General features: G+C 41.2%; 1 protein-coding gene across 7 annotated transcripts in view; it reads left to right on the top strand.

Moving 5' to 3' along the window:
* Positions 1–22,816, top strand: part of OSBPL6 (oxysterol binding protein like 6) — a 242,647-nt gene that overhangs the window by 8,515 nt on the left and 211,316 nt on the right. For all 7 annotated transcript variants that reach the window (XM_077272617.1, XM_077272614.1, XM_077272613.1 and 4 more), the window contains exon 2: positions 20,497–20,632. The gene's annotated coding sequence lies outside the window, so the exon portion shown is untranslated. The remainder of the gene's footprint in view (positions 1–20,496; positions 20,633–22,816) is intronic.

The raw sequence follows: 22,816 nt of genomic DNA, 5'->3' as shown, positions 1-22,816 counted from the left end.
GGACAAAAATATCCCCAAAAACCATGAGTGACATGAAAAAATAAAATACCCTGTGAATATTGAAACCTCTCAGGATATTATACAACTGAGCATTGTCATCCTCACGTCAAGAAACTGAAAAAAGTATGGCAGAATGATAGTGCCCCCAAATCTTGGAGTACCAGAGTCCTGTATCTAACTTGTATCTCTGTATGTGTCATACTTCACCAGTTACCTTAAAAAAATCACTGGATTTTTTAAATTTACACTGAGGACGTCCTCCAGTTGTCGCTCCTCCACTGATTCTGGAACAGTTTTTCTTTTTCTTCTGTGCCCGTTGGTTCCAAAGTTATGAGCCCTGGTAATAAAGATACAAATTTTCCTTCAAATCAGCTGGGCGTGTACGAGAGAACCTCCCTGTGGGCGGGACTGTGTTTTGATTGGCCAGTGACAGCCGAAAAGCTGGTAAGTGCCTAGTTGGTTGATGGGAAAATTTAGATTTTTTTGAGGAGGACATAATTTTGGAATGGAGAGAAGCAGAAGAAAAAGAAAAACTGTTCCAGAATCGGTGGAGCACGGACAACTGAGAGAACAATGTTGCTGGCGCACTACCATGTTGCAAAATATCCAAAAAGGGGGTGCAGTCGAGTGGCTAAACATATTGACTACCTCATGAAGAAAAAGCAGCCACCCATAAAGTCTGCACACCACCAATAAAATGTGTGAGAAAAGGAACAGCTTTATTGATACAAAATATTAAAAACAGTATAAAACCGATACAAACTCAAACATCCACCCTCGGGTCTGCTCATAGTACACAATATATATGTATATATATGTAATCACAAAATACCACCTGGCACGGAAAAATAGTACAATGCTGCAGGAATAATGCAATGAAATGCTGGGTATAGTGAACACACAGATGCTACCTGTAAAGGGGAATATAAACCCTATGGGACCTATGGGTCTGCTACCATGAAGCAAAAAACACGGTACAAACTGCACCTGTGTGAATGTTGACCCAAATCCTATTAAAGGCCCCAGTAGCAATGTGCATAAGCCACCAAATAAACCAATACTCACAAATGTGGCAGCACTGAAAGTCCTGGACAAGTCACTGCCCGAGCACATGCAAAAATTGCCCAAGATGGACCTACAATAGGGTGAATAGCCAGAGCAGCCAGTGGGCAGAGCGAGACCGGTGGGTGGAAGGACCCAACGCGTATCGCGGTATCAAAGACCACTTCGTCAGGGGAAGTGACTTACCAACAATAGCGGCGTCCTTTTATATAAACCCATCTGGTAATAAGCGAGCACCGGTGTGCGGCAAAACGATGGTGGGGAGAGGAACAGGAAGTGGAAAGCTAAGGTAAGACCGGCCAATAAGATGGCGCATGCGCAAAGTAAAGAAAGATGAATGAAGTGGGCAGACGTCTCTGCCCATAGTATTCCATTGCGCACGCGCTGGTCAAAAAAGACGGCGGTCCGCAAAGGAATCAAAATAGGGACACAGGAAGGGAGATGGCAAGCTCCAGAGAGGACTACCCTGAGCGAGGAGCCCTAATGACCAAGAGCAGCACAATATAAGAGAGGGTCTAACCAAGGCAAGGAAAGGCGATATGGAGGAAATATCATACTAGGACCAGTGACTGCTGAAAAGAGAAGCATGTAATTAAATAAAGCAGAACAACCTATATCAAATCAAAAATAAATACTGAGTGAAAAAAAAATAAAAATTATATAATAACAAATAAATAAATGCACTGTAAATTACATATAAAGATAATAAATACATTATATAACCATGAAAAAAAATGAAAAAAATACATGTAACATAACTTAATCCAGCGAAATGAATATTATTGCCCAAGTAAAGTCCACACACATGGGCAGGCCTAATCCACAGGGATTACACGGATATTTCCTACCAGAGCGAGTGTATCCCAGTCTACGTCAAAAGTCCGTATATATGGTAGAGAATACTCCCCCCCCCAGTGAGACAAAACCCCCAGAAATCATTCAGATTCAGTGAATAAAGAACTTCCAAACGTCCACAGTAATGTCTTTGTGTGGCACAGTGTCCTCACTAATAGATGTGTGGCCACGGATTTATGTTCCAAACATCCGCAATAATGTCCATGCGTGGTCCAGTGTCCTCACAGATGGATATATAGTAACGGATTAATGTTACACTGATTGCCCGTCCGAGATGGATTACACAGGGGGAGATCCCCAAGAGATCCACAGCGATGTACTTGAATGAGATACAATCCTTGATAATGGAAATCCATCAACAACCTTGCGTCCCAAGTGTCGTCGATCCCAAATGCACAATGAGGACTGTCCAGGAGAGATCAACCCAGGAAACCTGTAAAGAGGAGATCCTCACTAATCCCATGGGGTGCAGTAGAGTGGAGAAAGTAAATCCACCGAGATTCATCTGTAATAATCGTTTATGTAAAGAGCGTCCCCTGCCAGAGCTCTTGACATGCTCCAAACCAACTATCTTGGTCTTGGCATAGCTGCCTGCATGATGTAATAAAAAATGTGAGGCAACTGTAGTCAGTGTCTTACCCTTGCGACTATCTGCTGCAGCTGTGTTGATAGTTGAAAAGTGATCTTGTATTCTCCGGCGCAGTTCCTGTGAGGTCTGACCTACGTAAATGCAAGGGCAGGGACAAATCAAGGCATATATCACGTGAGAGGTTTTGCAATTAATATATGCCTTTAGCTTGTGCTGTATTTGATCAGTCGGATTAGAGAAAACGTCACGAGTGGGATGCATATATGGACAGATACTGCAGTCACCACAGGGGAAGGAACCTCGCAGACAAAATCCACGATTCAATCTATATGTGGGTCTGGTGTAATGACTGTTGGTAAGTATATCTCTAAAGTTAGGTGCCCTCCTAGCTGTCATCAATGGTTGGGCACTAACCACCTGGGACGTCTGTGCATCTGTGGTTAAAATCCTCCAATGTTCGCTCATAATTCGCCTTACCTGGGACCATTGGGTATGATAACCAGTGATAAAACGTGCATAGTTGTCTGGTCTTCTCCTGGTGGAAACAAGCAAAGAGTCCTGTTCCTGTGCATTGGCCCTCTGATACGTGGAAGAGATACACTTTCTGGGATAATTCCTGTTTCTGAACCTCATTGTAAGGTCCTGGGCTTCCCTCCTGAAGTCACAATCCTAAGTGCAGTTACACCTGGCCCTGAGAAACTGGCCTATCGGAACCCCATCTTTAGTATGTTTAGGGTGGAAGCTGCGATACTCCAACAAACTGTTGACGGCTGTGGGCTTCCGGTACAGGCAAGTGGACAGAATGCCATCCTGACATTTCACCTCAAGATCCAAAAAATTAACTGTAACGGAAGAAAAATGGTGAGTCAAAAAAATGTGAAATGGATTATTATTGAGGTAGTCCAGAAAGTCTGAACATTCCTCCCATGAGCCAGACCAAATGAAAAAAATGTCATCTATATAGCGTGACCAATGTCGCACTTTGTTGACAAAAAACTCCGATGTATAGACGACAGTAGACTCCCACTACCCTAAAAAAAGATTTGCGAAGGCCGGGGCACACCGTGCCCCCATGGCCACGCCCGATGTTTGTAAAAAAAAGGTGTTGTCAAACAGAAAAAAATTGTGTCTCAAAATAAAGTCAAGTAGATCAATAATGAAAGAATCATGCATTCTGTCTGAGTTTACCTGTTGGTCCAGAAAAAACAGGACAGCCCGCATGCCGTCATCATGGTTGATATTTGAATACAATGATTCTACATCGCAGGTGACCATTAATTCATTCGGAGATAACGTCACTCCTTTGTAAGTCCTGATGAAATGTGAGGAGTCCCTAGTATGGGAGGGTAGTGTGATGACCATTGGCTGCAGAAAGAAGTCAATATAAGTACATGCTCTCTCGCACAGGCTGCCAATACTAGATACGATTGGGCGACCAGGCGGTTTTTCAATATTTTTGTGGACTTTAGGTAACATGTAGAAAGTCGATATAATCGGCTGTTCTACCCAAATAAAGTCCCGCTCCTTGATGTTAATGATACCCAATTCAAAGGCCTTGTCAATGAGAGCTCTCAGTTTCACAGCAAATACCCCAGTGGGGTTAGAGGGAAGTCTACGATAGAAATGTGGATCATTAAGTTGTCTATAGGCTTCTTCTAGGTATAGATCATGCGGCCATAGAACCACGTTGCCACCTTTATCAGCCTCTCTAACCAAAAATTCCTTGTTGTTTTTAAGACTAAGAAGATCACCCCGTTCCTGAAAAGTGAGGTTGGCAATACAACCAGTCCTCATGGGTAGTGCTTCTATGTCTTGCTTGACCATCTCAAAGAATATTTTTATGGCTGGAACAGTAGAGAGAGGAGGACATACCGTGGATTTGTTCTGATGTGGGAAACGTGGCCTGCTTGCTGGAGAATCTGCCTCCCGTAAAAGATCCATCAAATCCTGGAACGTTCTCTGTTCAATTTGATCCAAAGATGCCATTGACTGTGAGTGATTATGCAAAACCTGTAGAGTGATTTTTCTGCAGAAAAGAAACAGATCTTTAATTAAAGTAAATTTGTCCATCTGTTGAGATGGTGAAAAGGTCAACCCTCTTTTAAGTACAGACGTTTCAGCCTTAGTTAATTGATGTTGTGACAGGTTAATGATTTGTAGATTGTCATTATCGTTAGTGTTATCATACTTACAAGTGCTATTTACGGATGGAGCAGGGACAGTTTGAGGAGGGACTCAGTGTAAATTTATTTTTTTTAATGACATTTCCCCTTTAAGGTAATTATCATATCAAACAGCATTAACAGGCTAGGTACTTCTGCTATTATATGTGTGAGGGTGTAGCTCGTGGTCTACCACAGCATCTCGTTTGGCAGTTCCAGAATTGCCACATTGACTTTCTTCATTGTATTCCTGTCTGTTTTGACATAATTATACCTATATTGTGTTATATAACATATTTCTTCACTGTGTCTGTACAAGGATACTGCAAAGAAACTCACACAACGTCTTGATAGTTCTTCAGACGTACACCAGCTTTCATCCGAGGCTGCAATTACCTGTCTGACGCAGTAAGTACAGTAGAGTCAATCTTCTGTGATCACTGACGTCTGGAGACTTTTGTTAGAGTTCAGCAGTGCAGAACTCGTGTGATTCTCAACTTTTATATAACAGCGAAAACTTTTTTGTTTTCTACTAGAAATTTTACAGGTTGTGGTTAGTTTCTTCCCCAATTTTATTAAATGGAGGTCATTATTCTGTTTTATGGAGCTATTCATGTCCATGACAGATGCAGCACGGATGTCGTGCCTGTTTACACCATGGATCCATTCATTAAAGTGAGTGCGTTTGGTCTGCAAATTGAGCAAAATTCGGACAGGTCTCCATCAGTCTGCGGAAAAAGAGATGAATTATCAGAACCATATGCTGAAATGTGTCCGTGTGCCATCTGTATCCACATAGAGTGCACTCATACATAGCTTTTTCCATTCTCTGGTACGCATGCTATTTTTTTTTTCTCTTACAACTGACCTCACACATACCTTTTGAATCATTATGTGTTGTGTTAGATCGGCTCATTCGGCTGCACACGAAGGTAGACATGGGAACACTGTGGCTTTAGGAATGCACTTGGTTTATTTAGATGCAGCATAAACCAAGGTGACGCACAAAGTAAACACGGCCCTCTGGGCAAAACATAATGGTAGCATTAGGCACAGTCCTTGTATTAGCGGGGATCAGCCCATACAGGGTTAGCGAGGCCCACGGTTCAGGCATAAGCAAAACACTTCTCTGGAGTGTTCCTCTCTAGAAATTGAACACTGATGCCTTTGGAGGCCAGCCACTTAAACCCCAGACCACACCCTGGGGTGGAGATAAGGTGGACATCCTCCCACCCGCTCTATGGATGTCCATATAAAAGCCAGGCCATTATACAAATTAGCTTTTAGTGTGCTGGTAGAAAAACTCTGGGTTTTATATCACTGATGCCATTAGGCGTAGTAAAATATATCTCCCCTCCAGCACTTTACCAGTGACTTTATCACAGAGTGTTCATCGTTTCAAGATGGGTTCAGATGGCCATATTAAAAATTAGACCATTTATGTCCACAAATTCCAGACGTGCTTGTCCGTAAGCCAAATGGGTGAAAAATTGTCTAGTTTTTTTCTCGTGTGTTTTTTTTTTTTTTGCGGCTGAAAAAATACAAACTGATGTATGAATGTGCCTTTTACTCTACTTTCACATACTTAAATGGATTTTCAAGTTCCTGGAAACTCCTGCACTTTTGCTGAATTTTTTGTTTAAAAATAAACAAACTGTCTCTACTCACCCTCTCCGGGTCCAGAGCTGAGTCTCCGCCGCTGCTTCAGATGTCTGTTACTGTCCGCAGCTCTGATTTCACATTGACAGCGCTGCAGTCAATCACTGAGCTTGGCGACTCACCCCTAGTTCAGCCTCCAAGTTCAGTTATTGGCTGCAACACTGTTGACATGATGCCAGAGCTGCGGACAATAAAAGATACCTGGAGAAGTGGCGGAGACTCAGCGCCGGACCTGGGGATGGTGATTAAAGAACATTTGTGGGGTTTTTTTTAAACAAACTGTAGCCGGTTCAAAAGGTCTTCTTCTCTGAAATCAGAAAACCCCTTTAACATATATTGGTCTGATGAAAAAGAAAAACCAAGCAATGCAGTGGGCTATCCATATCAGTCCCACAGAATTAATTGGCGCTGTCCATGCTTGGTCTTCACTTCAAACAGACTCCTATTTGGCGATTAGTGAGAAAGAATAGGATGCCCAATATCCCTATTCCGGTATTCAGTAGGGGCCCCAGGGGCCGCCTCTCTGCTGCCCCTACTGGGCATTGTTCACATGGCTGCATCACATGACAGGTGCAGCCAATCACTGGGCTCAGCGGTTTTCTTCTGTCTATGACTATCACGTGTTGTACACAGGTCATCACCACTGCGGCCTTATCAACAAAGACTGGCGGAAGCAGTGGAGAGACGGCACCGGAGCAGCATTTATTTATTTTTATTTTTTTGTGTGTTTTTCATCTAGATAAAGCAGTTGGAAATTTTAAGTTTGATGTAAATTAAATCCCTTTTGACAAGTGATTCTGATGGTGGTTAGATCTTCGGCTCTCCTGCTGTTGAAGAACTACAATTCTCAGCACACCATTACAGTTTGTGTCTGCAACCAGCTCTGCTGTGCTTTATATCATAAAGTTCAGAAACAGTACTTCTGTGCTTCGCAATGTTTGCAGCTCCTTGTGAGACAGCAGTGATATGTCATGTTCTCCTGTTTTCGGTGTTGCCATGGAACAGATTGAGTAACATTTTTACATTTTTCAAATTCTTGCCATATTTTCCCTACCCTGCCCATGTGGACGGACGGTTGGACTTTCCTTTCAGTTCATTTTTGGCTGGAGTCCATCTTCCCTAGTCTGGTTTATTACTTTTTGTAGAAAGTTTATTTAGAAAGTTTCCATCTATGGAAGTTGTGATGTGATGTTCTCCGGATTGTTTTATCCCCTAGAACCAGACTTGTATAAGCTTCTCCTTGGCTGAGATCCTAAATGCATAACCTACTGTGGGACATTAGTCACCTCTTATTTTCAGTTTTTTCCTTATAACTGGCAGTCATAAAACAATTACGGTACTTATTTGAGGCTGAGTTTGGATACATTTGACCGCAATACGTGGCATATATGTTTCTTAAAGGGATTGTCCAGTTTTGGGATAAAAGTCTGCAGTCACTCTGCCGAATGTTTTGTGGGGCTTGAAAAGCAGGGATTGCGGTGTCTGAAGGAAAGGGTGGATTCTCAGCAATCTATAAATATGTATTACAGGATTTGTCCACTACACGGACAAGAATGACCTATATAGTAAATCATTAATATTAAATGGATGAGGGTCCCATACCCTCCACCCTCACTGATCAGGTGTTCTCGGCTCCAGGTTACTAGGCTAGGACAGCACAGCTCTCTTTAATGTGTAGTGACCGCTGTTGGGTACAGCAGAATCAGCAGTTGTGATCTACAGTAGCCAATAAACACTGGACTGGGCTTTGGGGTCCCGGGGCTTTGAGGTCTCGGGGCTTTAGGGTCCCAGCTGAAGGTGATCAGTGAATTATGGAGTCAATAGTCCATGACTTTCCATGGAATTCATACTCCGCTTTGTGCTCTTGTGTCCCAAGCTATACTCCTCTCAGTGGTCTTTTGAGTGATCATCAGTGGTGGGGTCTCAGGACCCGGCCCCCCCACCAACATTCCGGCAATTAAAGCACATGGAAAAATATACTAAAAATAACCTATTTGTAGTTTAGTTACCATCATTATCAAAGTAGTATACCACTCCTTTAGGGAAATGGTGTAGTAACATTTCCCTGATACATTTATGATCCCGTACTCACTGGATTTCACTGCTTTCCAATAATAAGATGTTGGCGCTGTCACCAGGTCAGAATTGGCCAGTTTTTGTTCTTAATTTATTCTTGCTGCTCTTTACATTTTTTATTTTTTTTCTTAAAGCGATGTTCAAGTATGTGCAGAACTGCTCCATTCTATCATTGATAAAAAAAAAAAAAAAACTCAGTCTGCTGATCAGTTTGGTGTAAGTCCTAGCCGTCGGAGCCCCTCCGATCTATAGGTTGTCACCTATCCTGTGGATAAATGATAACTTGCAGTCACCAGATAACATCTGTAACTCTAAACTGTAAGAATTCAGTTCCAGTGTTTTGTAGGGTGATGTTTTGGCTGAAATTGGAAAGATCAATAGGGCAGTGAGACCAGATGACATTTATCTCAGATTTCTCTAAAAACTATCAAGTTGCAATTTGTTTAACCAGTCCCTTGTACCCATCCAAGAGGAGGGTAAAGATCAAGCCAGAAAGTACAGACCAATTAGCTTGATTAATAAAATAGTTAAAAAATTGGAAAAAAAATCACCAACTAGAAACCAACAACGTAGCTATATCACAAGTTGGATTAATATTGGACTTAATCCCTGGATAGTTCAATGGACTAACATGCCTCTTAAGAATAGATTTCAGTTGTTGATGGTCTGCATCCTGAGAAGACAAGCAACTGTTGATCAGGGTTGTGGAGTCGGTAAGCCAAACCTCTGACTCTTCAATTTTCTTGACTCCACAGCCCTAGTCACTAATGAGCATGTGCATAAAGTGCAGCACAGATTCATCTCAACTATGACTCCACAGCCCTAGCCACTACTGAGCATGAGCATAAAGTGCAGCACAGATTCATCTCAACTAAAAGCCCAGATCCTTAGATCAGGAACAAAACAGATATTTATAGGACATTTCATAACTTTCCCAAATTCTTATGGAAACATTTACAGCCCATCCTGCATTTTACTACTGAACTCAATTTATTATATATTTTAGGACACTCGCACAAAAAAGGCAGCACACTGTAGGGCCAAAACTTGCAAACATGAAAATTGAATTGCATTACTGCACTAGAAATATGAAAAATTGAGAAAGTTTAGCGCATAAATTGGCTAATTCATGTGAACCTGGTAGCCACGATAAGGCATTTCTCGTATACCAGGACCTAGTAATGCCTTTCCTCACTTAGAATAAAGTATTTTAGGAGTATGTTGATCACATATTTTAGGCGTGCTCCTGATCTAGAAGTTTCCATGTACCTGGCCTCCAAGTTTCTCTCTGTTGACATGTATAAGGAGAAGCTTTCAATAAGCAGACTGTCCTTGGGCGAGCATGACTCATGGCTACGGTCTACTTTAATGGCCAATTCACTGTGAGACAAATAGTATTTGAAAGACAGTGGTTCTTGTAAAAGAAATGACACCACTCGAAATGATGAGGACAGTAGGACAATAGAGGTAGTCATGACTGAGCCATAGACGGGGACCAGTCAATGTCAGCCTGTGTCTGCTGTTCTCTGACAGACTACACGGTACAAGCACAGCCTGCTGACTATTTTATATGTAGATTTATGTCGATTTTTTTTTTTTTTTGTTTTGTTTCAGGTTTTTATTTGTAATGGAAAATGTCTTCGGTATTATCTCTAGGATGATTTCCTGTTTAGCAGTTTGAAGAGCTCAGTTGCTCTCACTGCAACTTCAACCCAAGACAACTACAATCCATTTCCAGGAATGAATCCAGATGACAGTTTCAAGTCGATAAAAGCATTAACTCATTCATTACACCATTGCTGGTGCTTATACATGGATTTTCAAATATGGGTGGTTGTCTGTTACCTAAAATCCTATGTTCATACATCGCTTTTTTTTCTGCAGACAAAACCTTGGCAGTAAAAAAAAAAATCTTAGATAAGCACAACAGCAACACCCTACGGAATGATATATCAGCAGTTCAAAGTTATATATAATCAATTATCACCGTGGTGTACTGTAGAATTTGTGGGAACCACTCAAAGGAAAAAAGCTATTAAAATCTAAACATGGCAAAAAAACAAGAGATCAAGACAAGGGATATATAATAAAAAGATATCTTTAATGAATGGTATATGAAAAAATAAAGACAAAAAAAGGCACAATTCAATTCCGAGATATACAGAATCAAAATTTATAAAAAGGAATATATATGGTGTGTGTATATATATATATATATATATATATATATATATATATATATATATATATATATATATATATATATATATATATATATATATAATCACCAATTATACACATTGCAGTTCAAAGGTATAGCTCAAAATAATACCCCCAACATTTTTTATTTATCAATTTGTCCAAGAGGCACCGCTAAAATATAGTATAATAATATAAAAAAGAAAAAGTGAGCCTCACACATAGGCAAAAAAATATAAATTAGGAGTGCACCATATAAAATTTGGATATATTTATAGTGACCCAAATGAAGTATATAGAAAAAAGTATATATTTTAAAACCAATATAAAAATTGCAATATCAGTTATAAGAGCCACAACTGAGGGTAACAACAAAACTGCACAAGTGCCAGAGTAAAAAAGAAATGTGCTTTAAGAGTACGGTATACTAAAAGTGCATTGTGCTCAAAAAAGGCATCAGACAAAAATAGTGGGGTATACCTTTTAAGAACAGCTGGATCTCGGTATTGCACACCCCGATGCTCGTTGTGGAAACGGGTTCCTTCGTCAGGAGGGGGATTAAATAAAAAAAAAAAAAAAAAAGAAAAATGGGGGGGTATTATTTTGACCTATACCTTTGAACTGCCATGTGTATAATTGGAGATATATATATATATATATATATATATATATATATATATATATATATATATATATATATATATATATAAAGATTTCCTTTTTATACATTTTGATTCTGTGTATCTCGGTACGTGCACAATTGAATTGTGCCATTTTTTTGTCTTTCTTTTTTTTTTTTATATACTATTTAATAAAGATATATATTTTTGTTATATGTCCCTTGTCTGGATCTCTTTTGTTTTTGGCCATGTTTAGATTTTAATAGCTTTAGTAAAAAAAAAAAAAATCTGCAGACAAAAATCAGGTTTTTTGCGGCCTGTCTTGCTGCATTTTTGCGGTGTTTCTCATGATTGCAAAGTTCAGCTTTGCATCCACCATACAAGCACGAATAATACAAGGTGTTAGGGCACCAAAGCAACACATACCATGTGAAACTATGAAACATTTTTTATTGTTTTTTCAAGGGCAGTTTGATTAAATTAGTGGAAACCGAATTTTATCTTTGAAAAAAATAGTGACTATTCTGAACAAAAAAGTTCATGAAAAAATTACAATTACAAAGGTAACAAGAGCAGGGTGGGGGGAGAATGGAATCAGTTGGGAATAGTTTACCTAAGGGTACCGTCTCACAGTGGCACTTTTGTCGCTACGACGGCACGATCCGTGACGTTCCAGCGATATCCATACGATATCGCTGTGTCTGACACGCAGCAGCGATCAGGGACCCTGCTGAGAATCGTACGTCGTAGCAGATCGTTTGGAACTTTCTTTCATCGCTGGATCTCCCGCTGTCATCATTGGATTGGTGTGTGTGACACCGATCCAACGATGCGTTCGCTTGTAACCAGGGTAAACATCGGGTTACTAAGCGCAGGGCCGCGCTTAGTAACCCGATGTTTACCCTGGTTACCATCGTAAATGTAAAAAAAAACAAACAGTACATACTCACATTCCGGTGTCCGTCAGGTCCCTTGCCGTCTGCTTCCCGCACTGACTGACTGCCGGCCGTAAAGTGAAAGCAGAGCACAGCGGTGAAGTCACCGCTGTGCTCTGCTTTCACTTTAAGGCCGGCAGTCAGTCAGTGCGGGAAGCAGATGGCAAGGGACCTGACGGACACCGGAATGTGAGTATGTACGGTTTGGTTTTTTTGGTAACCAGGGTAAACATCGGGTTACTAAGCGCGGCCCTGCGCTTAGTAACCCGATGTTTACCCTGGTTACCCGGGGACCTCGGCATCGTTGGTCGCTGGAGAGCTGTCTGTGTGACCGCTCCCCAGCGACCACACAACGACTTACCAACGATCACGGCCAGGTCGTATCGCTGGTCGTGATCGTTGGTAAATCGTTTTGTGAAATGGTACCCTAAGACATTGGCACTGAATTTTCCAGGGTGGACACTGTTTAATTTCACACATTGCTCAGGCAATTGTTTAATTTAACACATCACTAATTTAATTATCCTATTAATCCTAATTACAATTCTCAGGAGAGGAGACCAAGATATTCTGGTTTAAACTTGAGAAAAACACAAAAATAAATAGGTTTTACATTTTTCTGTACCTGATGATGATTTTTTTTTCCCACTAAAACAGCAGCAACATTTTTTGCTGTTTATTCTGTTAGTCATCAATAATGTGTTACAGTATATGCGTTATACTCGCCTGTTGCTGTCTCCTCCCGTTTCCAGCGCTGCTCCATGCCTCTCCTGCATCATTTGACTTTAGCTCTGCCAGGCCGTTAGTTCCTTTCTTAATGTAGGTCTATGAGATCTTCTGTTATGAGTCTTATAGATTGACCTTGGGACTGTAACTTTCGATCCATACAGAAGATGCAGTGTGAGCTGGATGGTCACAATTACTGGTATGTGATGCAGAAACCGGAGCAGCACTGGAAACGGCAGAGGACAGCGACTGTTGTGCACACGCTGTAAAGACCTTAATAATGGTTATCGGAAGGGGCAATTAAAAAATCTTCTGGAGCGATCCTTTAAAATCCCCTACCGTTCCATAGATTTTTAGTTTCTTGTTTTGTTTTTTTCAGCTTTCGATAACATTTCTACCATCAGAGGCGCAGTGCATGCCCAGGGCAAACAGAGCTTTTTATTGATAATGCAGCCATGGCCTCTACACCCATCCTGGTATGCTCGATAAAGAAAATCACTCTGTTTGCTGTGGGGATGCAATGCATTTGCATTTTGAGGAATCCCATATTAGGAGGACGGGTGGGTGGAGCACACAGCAGGAACAGCCCCTGAAGCTGATTTCATGTGGGAGTCACCTATGCATATTCTGGGAGCTGCAATCAAAATGTCATTGGAAGATGAAAAAAATGAAGCAAGGATATCTAGGGAATTTTTAATAGCGCAGTAAATGATATTATTTTTTAATAACCGGGAAATTTCAGATAGGATATTAGGAATTGGACAACTCCTCATTCCCTATGCAAAATCTGTAATGGCATACAGCGATCGTGCACCATGTATCATACTGTGATAACATTGTGAGGCACCTTAGACACAAGGGTAGCTATGACTGTGCCCCATGATCTGAATTAAAAAGGTTATCCGAGCTCTGTCATTCCCATAGACAGTGAATAGACTGATTGTCTCATCACACATTCACATCGGAGACTTGGTGACCTCCATTCACATGACTGGTCTATATGATTATCTAAGGGACTGCTGGAAACAGCTGCTCGCTACTCTGGTCTGTCTCTGGCTGTTTCATAGATTAATAGAGCGAAGTTGGAGAATGCGCACCCTCACTCCATTCAAGACTGGATTCTGCAGACCACTGTTCCTTGGTCACCAGACCTGAACCCAATCGAGATGGTTTGGGGTGAGCTGGACCGCAGAGTGAAGGCAAAAGGGCCAACAAGTGCTAAGCATCTCTGGGAACTCCTTCAAGATTGTTGGAAGACCATTCCCAGTGACAAACCTCTTGAAGCTCATCAAGAGAATGCCAAGAGTGTGCAAAGCAGTCATCAAAGCAAAAGGTGGCTACTTTGAAGAACCTAGAATATAAGTCATAATTTCAGTTGTTTCACTTTTTTTTTGTTAAGTATGTAATTCCACATGTGTTAATTCATAGTTTTGATGCCTTCAGTGTGAATGTACAATTTTCATAGTCATGAAAATACAGAAAAATCTTTAAATGAGAAGGTGTGTCAAAACGTTTGGTCTGTACTGTATATATGGCACAGACATATGTCTGTCTCACTCTTTAAGAAGAGGTTCTGCAGCAACTAAGGTATGTATAATATGACACAATATAAGTCCTGCTACCATGTTGTTCTTTTATATGGTCATTGAATTCCCAAAGGCATCTCTCACGCTTACAATTTCCAGCAGGTCATACACCAATATATAGTCTATTAATTTACTGGAACCTAATGCGATTACACAGGCATAAGGCTTGTGGTAAACAGAAATTACATTTTCATGTGCGGCGTCTAAATGAGCACAAATGACATGTTCACTAAAAAAAAAAAGGAATATTTCATCCATGTGACCCTTGTAGAACATTTGTTTTATTGTCATGTATACCTCCATGTTATCCCTTGCCCTGACATCAAATTAATATTTCAGGAAACTATCGTACATGCAACACAATAAACTGCCCATAAAAAAAAAAAAAAAACTAGTGTAAAGGTACCTTCACACTAAACGATTTACCAACGATCACGACCAGCGATACGACCTGGCCGTGATCGTTGGTAAGTCGTTGTGTGGTCGCTGGGGAGCTGTCACACAGACATCTCTCCAGCGACCAACGATGCCGAGGTCCCCGGGTAACTGACTGTGAGTGCCGGCTGTAAAGTAAAAGCAGAGCACAGCGGTGACGTCACCGCTGTGCTGGGCTTTACGGCCGGCACTCACAGTTAGTGCGGGAAGCAGACGCCGGGGGACGTGACACCGGAATGTGAGTATGTACTGTTTGGTTTTTTTTACATTTACGATGGTAACCAGGGTAAACATCGGGTTACTAAGCGCGGCCCTGCGCTTAGTAACCCGATATTTACCCTGGTTACCATTGTAAAACATTGCTGGTATCGTTGCTTTTGCTGTCAAACACAACGATACATGCCGATCTGACGACCAAATAAAGTTCTGGACTTTCAGCAACGACCAGCGATATCACAGCAGGATCCAGATCGCTGCTGCGTGTCAAACACAACGATATCGCTATCCAGGACGCTGCAACGTCACGGATCGCTATCATTATCGTTGCAAAGTCGCTTAGTCTGAAGGTACCTTAAAACAATCACTATAATCAAACTAAACAACTATATATATATATATATATGTCTGTGCTTTGTGTGTTTAGTTTACTGTGCATGTGTTTGTTTGTTTGTTTGTTTTTTATATATAAATTCCTTTCAGGGAAAAGAAAGGCATGGGATCCCCCATGTCCTTTGAAAAGCCAGCAATTCATTTGCTGTGTACATGTCACAGGTGTGGCAAACAGTCATCGTAAATCCAGCTGTAGAAGGTCTTTGCGTTTAGCTAAAGCACCCTCTTGATTTTTGCATCTCTGTTATGGAGTGATATCCTTCTCCCTCTAGGACCCAATAGTTACCTCTACCTTCTGCTGCTAATCACACACCTGTGCTGAAGGTTTAAATACACTTAATTGCTGCAGCATGGTGCGGGTGTTAGCTCCTACTTGCCTCAGTCTTGTTGGAAGCGCTAGCAGTCGGTTAGTGTCTTTCCCTGACGACCCTTGGAGATTTACTGGCATGACATCTCGGTTGTCTTCTTAAGCTAAGTGTTTTCCCCCATCCGTCTTCCCTCTTTTTCTTTAGTTTTAGTGAGGACTGATTAATGCTCATGCAGTGCCCTCCCTACGTTGGGTCTATCCCTAGGGTCAGGCAGTGGTTAGGTTCCTGCTCGGCGATAGGTGCAGTACCTATATAGGGTCGTTTAGGGCAGACAGGGTGATTTTAGACCTGCCTAGAGGTCTTCTCTTCCCTCTTCCCGTTGTGCACTTATCCTTCACCCAGCGTGACAGTACAGTAAAATCACAGCATGACCAGACAGAATAAAATAGATAGGATACATATATACCCTTATGTTTCCTTTCATTTGCACTGTATTTTAAGCTAATTCTTTGACTGGTAGTGAAAAATATTTTTTACTAAAGACTGCTCGAATAACAAGGGACCTTGCAGACAACCGTCATTTCTCCACATTAGCAATGACAGGGAGTGAGACAGAGCTTCATGATGTCAAGTTGACCATCACTAAGTTATTATTGTAATGAGAGCTACCGGGAAAAACAGTGAGATCATGTGCTGCACTGCCTTCCCCGTGAATCTGAGAGCACATATGTCATGTCATTGGTAAGAAGGAAGATAACATGAATAAAAGTTCCTATATAAGCACTAGGGTCACTATAGGCTTTACGAAGGAGCATGGGTAGGAGAGGACTGTAACAGGCTGTGAGTTTTTTGTTTATTTTTCACTTTAAATTCCCCCTCCCACCAGAACCTTACAGTCATAAAAGCAGGACAATATCTGTTTTTCCAGCTGACCAAATTGTGCGGCTAGTGACACACACACAAAAAAACCTCTTAAAAAGAGACCCTGGGTTTTTTGCCTGCTTCATATGAATTGGGGTAAGTTCACACTTGGTGTTTTTGCAGCATTTTTTAAAGCACATTCTCAGCTGCAAAATCTGAGATTTCGGAAATCTCATGCACACAGCTTGTTTTTTTTTTGCCATCAGAACAAACATAAGTGTTTTCTTGATTGCTTAATAGATTAAAAATAAAGCATCCAAAAAATTCCAGTAAAAATACTTGAACAAAATATCCAAACATCACTGATGCGTGAACGTGCTCCGATAAGGTGTTCCCCAAGGATGCTCATGTGCTAACCGAATGTCTTCGGTGAGCTCGAAAAATATTTTTGAGTCCCCGCGGATGTACGACAGCCTCACCACATGCAGGGATTGTCTGTTAGGCACGTTCGCTCATCATTAATGATCCTTTGTTTTGGGAGGAAGAATTGCGCAGAATGCAGTCCTACCTTCCTGGTCAAATCTGCAGTCATCTGTGGGAGAGGTGTGACTGAGCCTAATGCAAAATTCTTTCACAACTTGTCTGATTATTTTTTGGAATAAAGTATTGCTGTTGTGGTGGTGATACGATTACTGTTACAGACAGTTTTCCCCCTTGATTTTATCTGCAAACTTTCTGCCGCATTAAACATTTATTTTCTTGCTCGGAGCCATAGGAGATTTTAAGCCTTTGAAGACTTTGTGTAATTTTCTATGTACAGTCTTGAGCTGCAGCTAGCCGAGGGGTATCTTGCTTTTAGAACCTAAGGGTGGAGTGTCCTGATAGATGGATTGCATGGAGCTATAACACATGTTTGATCCCCCAATCCACAAAAGAAGCTCCTCCTGAATGAGGAGGAACCTGGGACCCTTGTGATTCTCAGGACACCCAGTTCATTAAGGGGTTATTAAGCCAGTCATCCCATTTTTAGCCGAAAAACATTATTCACTCTTAGTACTGGATCCATGATAAGAACTTGACCCCCACATTCAGCATCTTGTTGATGGTTTCCATGTAGCGGTATGTCTACACTTGTTCTTAACGTCAGTTATACTCTGCGAAAACTAAAAGAGATAATGGACATAAACTGAAAACTTTCTGGTCGTTTTAACCGTACAGCAGAATACTGCACTGACGTCCACAACTTGCTTATCTGAAGAGCGTGCTGCTTGTCTGGGCTAATGGGTGGTCTTCAATGGTAACTGCATTTTCAACAAACTTTACAGAAATCAATAGCACAGGCAATGACAAGAAATGTTGTAATATATCTTATGAGGGAATTCTGCTTCTTTCTCCAATCATTAGCCACTTCTTTCCATTTCCCATGCCTCCTGTACTCATTGTTCAATTAAAAATAAAACACCTCAAACCTATCTTGCTTAAAGGGAACTTGTCATAAGGTTTTCCCAATATAAAGTGCGGCCATCACCTTTTTAAGGCCTTTTTTTCAGTGGTGTAAGAGTCTGATGGGCCCCGGTGCTAAATTTGGACCTGTCCTCCCACTGCATGTTGGTCTGATGTTTGGGCACTTGTAGCATTCTAAATCCTATAAAGACTTACATGTTGCCCTCCCCCTCACCTCATTATGTTGTAATGTCCCCCTATCCTGGGCCCTTTCCAGCTACACATGTCCCCCATCCTGGTATACATGTCTTCCAACCTGGTATACATGTCCCCCATCCAGGTATACATGTCCCCCATTCAGGTATACATGTCCCCCATTCAGGTATACATGTCTCCCATCCTGGTATACATGTCTCCCATCCTGGTATACATGTCCCCTATCCTGGTATACATGTCCCCCATCCTGGTATACATGTCTTCCATCCTGGTATACATGTCCCCCATTCAGGTATACATGTCCCCCATTCAGGTATACATGTCCCCCATTCAGGTATACATGTCCCCCATTCAGGTATACATGTCCCCCATCATGGTATACATGTCCCCCATCAAGGTATACATGTCCCCCATCCAGGTAGACATGTCCCCCATCCAGGTAGACATGTCTCCCATCCTGGTAGACATGTCTCCCATCCTGGTAGACATGTCTCCCATCCTGGTAGACATGTCTCCCATCCTGGTAGACATGTCTCCCATCCTGGTAGACATGTCTCCCATCCTGGTAGACATGTCTCCCATCCTGGTAGACATGTCTCCCATCCTGGTAGACATGTCTCCCATCCTGGTAGACATGTCTCCCATCCTGGTAGACATGTCTCCCATCCTGGTAGACATGTCTCCCATCCTGGTAGACATGTCTCCCATCCTGGTAGACATGTCTCCCATCCTGGTAGACATGTCTCCCATCCTGGTAGACATGTCTCCCATCCTGGTAGACATGTCTCCCATCCTGGTAGACATGTCCCCCATCCTGGTAGACATGTCCCCCATCCATGTATACAGGTCTCCCATCCTGGGATCCTTCCTGCTATATATGTCCCCCTATCCTGCTATATATGTCTCTCATCCTGGTCTCCTTCCTAGTATATATGTCCCACTTCCTAGTATATGTCCCCCATTCTGCCGCTGTTCTCTAATTCTGATGCTGTTCTCTTTTACAGCATTTTAGTTAGCTGTATGTATGTCACCAATCCTCTCTGCATAGCACAAAATAGACCTTTTATTATACCCACATGCTGAGTGGTCCGGTCTGATGGGTGTCTCTGGTGTGGATCCGGTGTCTCCTCTTTTCCCATAACCACCGTCCTCTTGCCCTGCTTCATGCTTGCGTCCTTAAAGGTGGGAAGCCATACTTTATATTGAGAAAACCTGGTGACAGATTCTCTTTAAGACAAGACGAACTACCAATTGTAATGAGTTTTCAGTTACACCTCTCATCGTACTCTGTGTAAAGAGGAGGGGAAAGCAGTTTGAGAAAACAGGCAGAAGAATACACAGAAAATGTTTATTTTTAACATAGCTTTTGCCTCACCTAGGAGCTGGATTCACATCTACACTGCTCAGAACTGCAGTATTTTTTTTTCTCTGTGATTTCTTCTTCTGTCTGTTTACTAAGGAATGAAGAGCAAAAATGCATCCCTGATATATATGGGAGATATCGTAGTAACTGGTCTCAACTCACCAGTTCAGAGTCAATTTCAAATTAGAGCTAGAACCTGCAATGTGAAAACTGATAAAAATGCAGGTTACAGATCATATAATGGCCTGAAATAGTGTTATTCCCCACACAGGACAATTTATTCTGAAAAAAAAGTCACTTGAAAGTATAGATATCCTTCAGCGCCACCCTCCTGTTTTTTTGGTTGGCAGGATTTTCAGTTGATGTGCACATACCGAAGCTTCTTTTGATGCTTTTGGAATTTGAGGTTTACCTTTCTATTGAACTGATGGTGGGAGGTGTACAAAGAAGAAGAGAGTCCATTTATTATACATTTATTTATTTTCAAATGTTTGGGTAATATTTGTAATAAAAATGCCAAATGCCTTAAAAAAAAAAAAAAAAAAAAACCCTGCAAACCGAATAATCCTATTAAAGCTGTGTTTTTCACGTATGGTTCAGCTTGAATTAGAATATTATCTTTCTTTGTATCCCATGTACGGCATATTTGTTCTTGGTCTCTGTTCTGCAATAAATTATTTTAACCTAGAACAAATATGCCGTAATGTCTGCAGGATTCCTTTGTGCTCACGGAGGCTATTTGCAGCTGATAAAACATTAGCACTTAATTTCTTGATTTATTTTGACTTTCAGATTGCAGATTGAAGCACTCCATCACAGATTGCGGGAGGAATTGGATAACGGATTTCTTTTCCAACACCTGCCTACATAAGAGGCGAAGAAATGGGCTTAACACTTTCCTGTCCATAGTTATCCACAGGGGATTAAGGTGAGATGTGCATAAATGTGAAGGATATGTGTTATTGTCGAAGTGGAATAACACATTTTAACCCCTAAAATTTTTACTGATAAATGACTTTTCTTGGTAATAAAAAAATATAGTGAAAAATAAGTTCACAGTGCTCTTAGATCCTCATGTACAAAGCTTAGCTGTTTGTGCTGCAAGCCTCGTTTTATTCAGAAGTAATCATCAATTCCAGTCTGCCATGTTAGGCTGGGGTCACACTATCAGTATTTGGTCAGTATTTTACATCAGTATTTGTAGCCAAAACCAGGAGTGGAACAATCAGAGGAAAAGTATAATAGAAACACGTCACCACTTCTGTATTTATCACCCACTCCTGGTTTTGGCTTACAAATACTGATGTAAAATACTGACCAAATACTGCTAGTGTGACCCCGGCCTTAGAGTGGCCATGGCGAGCACTTCTCGAAGACTGCTAGGTCAGCTTATAATGGTCCCTTTTCTTTCTCCCCTCTCTGTTGTGAATACACTCCTACATACAGTGTGAGACAGTGCAGAGGCTGCTGTGATCACAGGACCATATTAACTAGCAGGTTTTTTTCTACAGCCACACAGAAAACTATAAACTAAAAAACATGAAATTGGAATCATTTGTAGATAAATATTGCAGCTAGAATGTTGAAAACACCGAGGAGCTTTAGGCTTGTGGTTATTACCTCTGTAATCACAGTCTGATATAAAGAAGGAGACATAGTACTGCATGTTTTAAGTGGTATGTACATAATATACAGCTCTGGCAAAAATTAAGAGACCACCACATCAAAACCCTGTCGTGGGCAGTCCAATCTCCAGACCTGAACCCCACTGAAAACCTCTGGAATGTAATCAAGAGGATGATGGAAAGTCACAAGCCATCAAACAAAGAACCGCTTACATTTGTGCGCCAGAAACAGTGTGAAAAACTGGTAAAAGCATGCCAAGACGCATGAAAGCTGTGATTAAAAATCGTGGTTATTCCACCAAATATTGATTTCTTAACTCTTCCTGAGTTAAAACATTTGTATTGTTTCTAAATGATTGTGAACTTGTTTTCTTTGCATTATTTGAGGTCTGCAAGCACTGCATTTTTGTTGTTATTTTGAGCATTTCTCCTGTTCCGAAAAACAAAAAACAAATACAAAATGTATTGCTTGGAAATTTGGAGACATGTTGTCAGAAGTTTATAGAATAAATGAACAATTTACATTTTAATCAAAAATATACCTATAAAGAGCAAAATCGCACAAACTGAACATTTTGCAGTGGTCTCTTAATTTTTGCCAGAGCTGTATATATTATACCATTCGTATGGAACGCCTTATTAAATTGGGCTTTTTTTAATCTGAGGAGGCTGGTGTGTTTACTTTGAAAAGAATGGCTGTATAATGTCAGAATAGCCATATAATCCTGATATTAAAGAGGTTACCCGACCACGAAATCTAATTTTTTTTTTTAAGCTAACCTGTGCTGTGTTGTAATTTACAACACCACTATACATTTTGTTTTTTGTTTCTGCCTTTCGTTCCTCCTGAATTTCACTTAATTCCTTGCACCCATTTTGTTTACATGCGGCTTTTCCAAACATCACAGCTCCCTGCACTGTATTATCTAACCTCACAGCCAGAGCCTGCACCGCTAGGCCTCAGTGTCCAGCACCGTCCCCTGCCCGCCGACTGCACACTCTTTGGCTGTCAGTAATCTGCTCCCGACACTAACCTCGGTCATCACGTCAGTATTGGATATGTATGGGACGGGTTTGTAGGTGAATAGGTAAGAGATGGGCGGGATGCTTACTCACTATATCTCCACCTCAACGGTGTGGCTGGGATGTTAAATGTACAGCCACTGTTCTTTTTTTTTTTCTTCTTTTTTTTTTTTTCGGTATGTTGTGGTTTGGAGAGGAGAGACTCCAGACGTGGCTCCAGGTTGAGTTGAAGACACATGGTGGTCTAAACGGGTGAACCCCTCAGACGTATGGACTTTGTTATACGTTATCTTTTTGTTTTGCTGTAATGCCAGAAAGGCTCTGTTACTTTGCTGAACCTTGCTAAGGTATGATGTTCCATAATAAACCAGCATGTGATTTACCACAAGAAGTGTTCCTTTTGGAAGCAGCTGAGTGAGTCAACACCTCAGAACATATACCACATAATACACCTCAGCTGCTGC

The sequence above is a fragment of the Ranitomeya variabilis genome, chromosome 7, assembly GCF_051348905.1.
Source record: "Ranitomeya variabilis isolate aRanVar5 chromosome 7, aRanVar5.hap1, whole genome shotgun sequence".
Taxonomy (NCBI): domain Eukaryota; kingdom Metazoa; phylum Chordata; class Amphibia; order Anura; family Dendrobatidae; genus Ranitomeya; species Ranitomeya variabilis.
This window is presented reverse-complemented; position numbering and strand designations above follow the sequence as displayed.